This window comes from Acanthochromis polyacanthus, chromosome 18 (assembly GCF_021347895.1).
Source record: "Acanthochromis polyacanthus isolate Apoly-LR-REF ecotype Palm Island chromosome 18, KAUST_Apoly_ChrSc, whole genome shotgun sequence".
Lineage (NCBI taxonomy): Eukaryota > Metazoa > Chordata > Actinopteri > Pomacentridae > Acanthochromis > Acanthochromis polyacanthus.
Window position 1 is genome coordinate 33,060,818 of NC_067130.1, and position 7,135 is coordinate 33,067,952.

Consider the following 7,135-nt stretch of genomic DNA (forward strand, 5'->3'; position numbering starts at 1 on the left):
GCACGGTGGAGGCAGCATCATAATGTGAAGCACGGTGGAGGCAGCATCATAATGTGAAGCACGGTGGAGGCAGCATCATGACGTGAAGCATGGTGGTGGCAGCATCATGATGTGAAGCACGGTGGAGGCAGCATCATAATGTGAAGCACGGTGGAGGCAGCATCATGACATGAAGCACGGTGGTGGCAGCATCATGAGGTGAAACATGGTGGTGGCAGCATCACGAGGTGAAACATGGTGGTGGCAGCATCATAATGTGAAGCACGGTGGTGGCAGCATCATGACATGAAGCATGGTGGAGGCAGCATCATGATGTGAAGCACGGTGGAGGCAGCATCATGATGTGAAGCACGGTGGTGGTAGCATCATGACATGAAGCATGGTGGTGGCATTATCATGGTGTGAAGCACGGTGGTGGCAGCATTATAATGTGAAGCACGGTGGTGGCATTATCATGAGGTGAAGCACGGTGGAGGCAGCATCATAATGTGAAGGACGGTGGAGGCAGCATCATAATGTGAAGCACGGTGGAGGCAGCATCATGACATGAAGCATGGTGGTGGCATTATCATGAGGTGAAGCACGGTGGAGGCAGCATCATAATGTGAAGCACGGTGGTGGCAGCATCATGACATGAAGCATGGTGGAGGCAGCATCATGATGTGAAGCACGGTGGTGGCAGCATCATGACATGAAGCACGGTGGAGGCAGCATCATGATGTGAAGCACGGTGGAGGCAGCATCATGATGTGAAGCACGGTGGTGGCATTATCATGATGTGAAGCATGGTGGTGGCAGCATCATAATGTGAAGCACGGTGGTGGCAGCATCATGATGTGAAGCATGGTGGTGGCAGCATCATGATCAGGGTCTCTGCAGGTTTCAACAAGCCAAATTTAAGACTTTTTAAGACTTTTTTAAGACCGTAATGAATACAATTTAAGACCCATTTCACATTGATACTGGCAAAAAAGTACAAAAGACTGGAAGGAAAACTGGAGGCCCAGAATTTATTCACAGCTCTTTGACACTGGAATACAAAACACTTAATCCAACACAAAAAAACAGAAACCTCTCTGTTGTGAACCAAAATTTTTTAAGAAGTCAGAGTCAAAAAATATTGGTAAACTTGACAGCCAACGGCCATTGTGTGTGTGTGTGTGTGTGTGTGTGTGTGTGTGTGTGTGTGTGTGTGTGTGTGTGTGTGTGTGTGTGTGTGTGTGTGTGTGTGTGTGTGTGTGTGTGTGTGTGTGCCTGTGTATGCACACAAGAACTATCTGAGCTCTTGTCCCGTGGCTGCAATCTCCTCCACAATATTCTTGAGCTCTACTACTTTTTCCTTGTAGCTCCTCCTCAGAGCATTGGATTTTGTGATGAGCTGGGCCATCTGAGTGCCCACCTTGCCCTCCGCCTCTTCTGCAAGCCTGTCTGCATCTCTGGCCAGACTTTCAGAAACCTCTTGGACAGTTTTCTTTTCTTTTTGAGTTCTTCCAGGTGATCCTCTAAAGCCTTTCTCTTCTTTCCCTGTTCATCAGACTCCTTCTTCCTTCTCTCTTGATCAAGGTAGACACGGTACTTGGACCTGGCTGATGCTGCAGAAGTCAAGAGCTCTTTTGTGATGGGAATCTTGGTCACCCCGCCATGTTGAGTGACATAATCACACACAAGCCTGTGCGCAACAACAGTGCCCTCCTGCATGTTACATGTTTCTACTTCCTTATTTACAGAAAAACCTCTCTCCACTGTGGCCTGTCCATGGGACAAAATGAGCAGCTTCTGGCAAAATGACCAAAGTTCAGGATAGGGCCTTCTAAGGAAACCACTCAAGAAGGTGTCTAGCCTCTCTTGCATGGGCTGGAAGGAGGGGAACTCTTCACTTCTGCTCTCAAGGGACAGGAAGGCCTCAAACTGTTGGAGAATGGTATCACCTATAGAACATATCAGATACAAGAAAAAGGGAGCAGATAAATCATTACATTATATCAACATCCTGTAATGGTTATAATGGTGAAGAAAGTCACTGTTCTAAATTGGGTTATAATTGTGTACAATGTCAAAGCCTATTCCAAAACAACACATGAGCAAATGCACACAGAACAGGTGCTGAACCATGTAGAGAGAAAATAACAAAAGTAAGAGATCCAGTAGTGGAAAGAAAAGCACACAGAAAATTATAGGTCAACTGAAAATAGAGGAACTTGTAGAAATAGTAGTACAATTGATTATGTGAATTTATGTCTATGATTGGCCTGTTACTAATAAATTACCTGTCAATTTAAAGTGGAGCAAAAAAGTCTGGCTGTAACACACAGACTATTTACTGTTCACTATGCTAGTGCCAACCTCTTACTTTTGTTTAAAACAAGAACTAAATTTCCAGAACTATTCCTACCAGCAGAAACACCTCCTGTCAGCTGTTTGTCTTGCAGAAATGTCTGAACAAGACATTTCATCTGCCTCTTGCACCTGTCTGGGTCTCTGAAAATGGCAGAGGGGTCCAGACACGCCATGTGCCTAACTGTTGGATACTTCAGGGGGCTCTTCTCCTGCACTTTACTGACGATGTTTGACAGTCCCTGCATACAGTCCATCCTAAATTGAAGGACTGAGTTCTGAACTGTTGCTGCTCTGAAAAGGGGAATAAGCTGTAAATAGTATTTATCATAAAATGATATGTGCTACTTGCATCCTGACTTCAATTTATAAAATTATCTTTCTAAATGATCATACTACCTTGAGGGCTGACTCAGTACCCAAGCCGATGTCGATGTGCTTTGGCTGGTGCCAGTTTTTTTTATCAGCTACATCTAGTTTGGTTAGTTGCAGTGTGCTGATGTCTTGCAGGACCTCTCGCTTGACAAAGCGCCTGAGTAGACCCTGGCAAAGAGAATCTCAAAAGTAGTCCCCCATATCCACAATGCATCATCATCAAAATTCTCATGCATGAACAAAAATTGACAAATGTATCTGTATCTATTCTTCAATAACACAGTGAACACATCGATTAGCTCGGTCTTATGTGTAGTGACAAGAATGTTGTGATGATCATGTGGTGTGCTTTCCATATAAATAATTACCTTGATCAGTTCAGCCAAGTCTTTGCTGAAGAAAGGCATCACTGGCTCATCTGTTTGATACCTCTTCAAAAAGGGATTGAATGTCCTGGCAACAGTCATGCAGAACTCTAACTTGGCCAAGATGAGTGGATCTTTCAGGGCTGCTTCAATTGTGTCAAAGGATGCTGTCCCCGGGTTTGGGAGTTTCTTTCTTCTCACTGCATCCATATACTGCTCAAGTGATGGCCAGACTTCAATAGCCCTCTCTACCACGGGCAAGTTCTCTATCCACCGATGACCACAAAATGGTAAGGGGAAGATGGTGGATTTTGTGACAGCGCTGTAATCTTCTCTCCTTGCTGGTACGTTGTGGAAAAGGATGTGCATGGCTCTCAAAAGTTTGTCCAGTTGCCACATTGTGAATCCACTTTTAAAAGCATTATGCAATGTGTGCAGTCCACAGCTGCCCACGGAAACAAGCTGAGCACCTCCATTCAGTTCTGCATACTCTTGTTGGAAAAGTTCCAAAAACTTGAAATTTACATTGGGCCCATCCATGGAGATGGACATTAGGCTCCTGAGGTTAAGCTGGTCCACACACTCCTGAGATGAAAATAAAGAAATACATTTTGAATGTATGTTTATTTCAAACTTAAATGGAAAAACATACATATGTATAGATCTATACAAATCCAACGAAATAAAATACAATAGTAAGCAAATGCAAATACTACTGCATTTTTTTCCTACTGTCATTAAACTTTGCAAAGAAGAAAAAAAAAACCATTCAGTTCAAAAAGGGTGTAGGAAGAAGTAACAAACCTATCTAGTCCCAGCCCTTATTCCTTTTCAAAATGTCTGACTTAAATTCAACCTGAAGCACTCTTCAGGTCATAACCAATAATATATTTAGCAACAAAAAGCTCAGACAAATCATAAGAAAAACAACAAATTTCAAAACAAAGACAATAATGACACATCACTGGATACACAGTATCCATGATGTTACTGATTTTCTCTTTATTTTTTCCATTATGTATCTGTTTAATATTTCAGTTTTAAAGATATATTTAAACCTACCTATTGTGTTACATGATTTCAGTTCATCAGTGCAGCTGTTCCATAATGTAACTCCTTTTACTGAGACACAGTGAAGTTTCATATTTTCTTACTGGTTGTTTTTTGAACATAAAAATTCCTCAAAAATGATGTTTGTCTTCTCTCATTTGAAAAAAACTTTGGATTCTATTTGGTAACTTCAGATTTTTAACTTTATGCATGATTTGGATAGTTTTATACTCAACCAGATCCTAGAATTTCAATGTTCAATGAAGAGTTAGTTTGATGGTTCTCTGTATGTGGTTTTGTTTATGATTCTTATTGATCTTTCCTGTAGGATGAATATAGGCTCTGTATTTGTTTTGTTTGTGTTCCCCCACACCTCAACACAGTAATTCGTGTATGGGAGTATGAAGGAGCAGTACAAAATGTATAATGAAGATTTATTTAGGAAATATTAGATTTTATCTAAAATTTGCAACTGACCAGTTTCTCATCTATCATTACACCAAGAAATTTGATTTGACACTCTTTTAATCTCTACGTCATTTGTTATGAGCTTTTTGGTTGAGCAAGTCAGATGGCTCCCAATCATAATATATTTAGTTTTATTTAAATTTAACATTAATTTATTTAAGTCAAACCAACCATTTTTTAAAAACTCTTATCCTACTTCATCCAAAACTTTTTCAAAGCCAAATCCTTCCCACAAATGATCATTAAATCCGAGCATTGCAATTTTATAGTTCAAGTTATCGTTGGAGTCTTTTTCTCTTACTTCTGGTATCATTATCTCGTATGTCCTAATAATAATTACAAAATCATGAAAAAAATAAATAAAAATTAAGTAATACTATGTTACTTACCTTGACATGTTTCAGTAAGTCCTGTGCCGTTGCATGCCCCATAAACTGGGACCCCAGGTACCTTGACTGGACCCGCTCACCTTCCCAAAAACGCACATGCAGGTCCAACTGCTTGGTCTTGTTTGTTTGATTCAGGCTTTCATCGAACATCAGCACGAACGGGCCCTTAACTTTGGAGATGAGGTCTCTCTTGATGTAGTCGGCTAATCCAAATTGCGTTATGTACGCCGTCTTGTCTTTTCCACACTTAAACGTTTTTGCTATCTTTGAATCCGGGAACATAGTCTGGAACAGCTTATCAATGTTCTCATTACCAGTATATGACTGGTGCTTGGTTACCGTATGAAAAGTCCATAGCACCTCCGCTTTTAGTGTCGGTGCAGACCCAAACGCTGTCCGAAGGTCGACAGGAGTTGAAGCAGACTGGGTCTCGGTGGACCTCGATGCTCCAGCTCCTGATGTGGAGCAATAGTGGCTGATTGACAGCGTTCGCTGCTGGCATTTTATAACCGCCTTGTGTTTTTCCGATCTGCAATGGGATTCCAATGCCTTGATGCCCAATGTTCCAAGTTTTAAAGTTTTCTTGCATAAAGCGCAGTATGCCTCATATGCGTTTCCCTCCACAGGCTTCAACCAGGCATTGAACTGTTCGTCCTGAAGCCACAAATCGCTAAACTTGCATTTACCCATGTATGCAAGTACTGTAATTCGATTTTGTCATAAGTTTTCTCTGCTGCTATGCTAACAAGCTATCAACACACCGCTGAGCGTGCCGTGCACAGCAATGGCTGGTGGTGTTCGATAAATTGTGACCGGGCAGTACAGGTAGCATACATTTATTTCCGCTGCGTCCTCAAAAATCGAAACATTTCAAAGCGAGACTGAAGTTTATGCATGTTTTACATATAAGTAACATCAATAGATTTTTAAGACCTTTCAAAATCGTATTTAAGACCTTTTATAAGATTTTAGGAGAATTTTAGACATTTTAAGGCCTTAAATTCAAATTATTGGATTTAAGACTTTTTTAGACTTTTTAAGACCCCAAGGATACCCTGATGATTTAAAGCACGGTGGAGGCAGCATCATGAGGTGAAGCATGGTGGTGGCATTATGTGAAGCATGGTGGTGGCAGCATCATGACGTGAAGCATGGTGGTGGCAGCATCATGATGTGAAGCACGGGGGTGGCAGCATCATGACGTGAAGCATGGTGGTGGCAGCATCATGACGTGAAGCACGGTGGTGGCAGCATCATGACGTGAAGCACGGTGGTGGCAGCATCATGATGTGAAGCACGGTGGTGGCAGCATCATGACGTGAAGCACGGTGGGGGCATTATCATGACGTGAAGCACGGTGGGGGCAGCATCATGACGTGAAGCACGGTGGTGGCAGCATCATGACGTGAAGCACGGTGGTGGCAGCATCATGACGTGAAGCACGGTGGTGGCAGCATCATGACGTGAAGCACGGTGGAGGTAGCATCATGATGTGAAGCACGGTGGTGGCAGCATCATGACGTGAAGCACGGTGGTGGCAGCATCATGACGTGAAGCACGGTGGTGGCAGCATCATGACGTGAAGCACGGTGGTGGCAGCATCATGATGTGAAGCACGGTGGAGGTAGCATCATGATGTGAAGCACGGTGGTGGCAGCATCATGATGTGAAGCACGGTGGTGGCAGCATCATGATGTGAAGCACGGTGGTGGCAGCATCATGATGTGAAGCACGGTGGTGGCAGCATCATGACGTGAAGCACGGTGGTGGCAGCATCATGATGTGAAGCACGGTGGTGGTAGCATCATGATGTGAAGCATGGATTTGAATTTTCTTTATCATGAATTTGACATTCCCTTAGAGGAAGGTGAATCCTAGATTTAGACATTCTGACATCATCAGTCAAATGTCCAACAGTCTGATTGGCTAGTTTTAATTTTCCAGATTGGAAACAGGCCTGAAGGCACTCAGGTGTAAAACAGGAAGTGGCTACACACACAATCTTTGTTAGCAAAAATATATTTTAGCTTCTATAAATGTTTTGTTTTTTTGTACCAAAGGATTAGAATCTAAAGAACTTTAGTTAAATAGTTCAGGTTCATATTTCAGATGCTGGAATCTTCGACTTTAACCTGTAAAATGACACAAACCAGC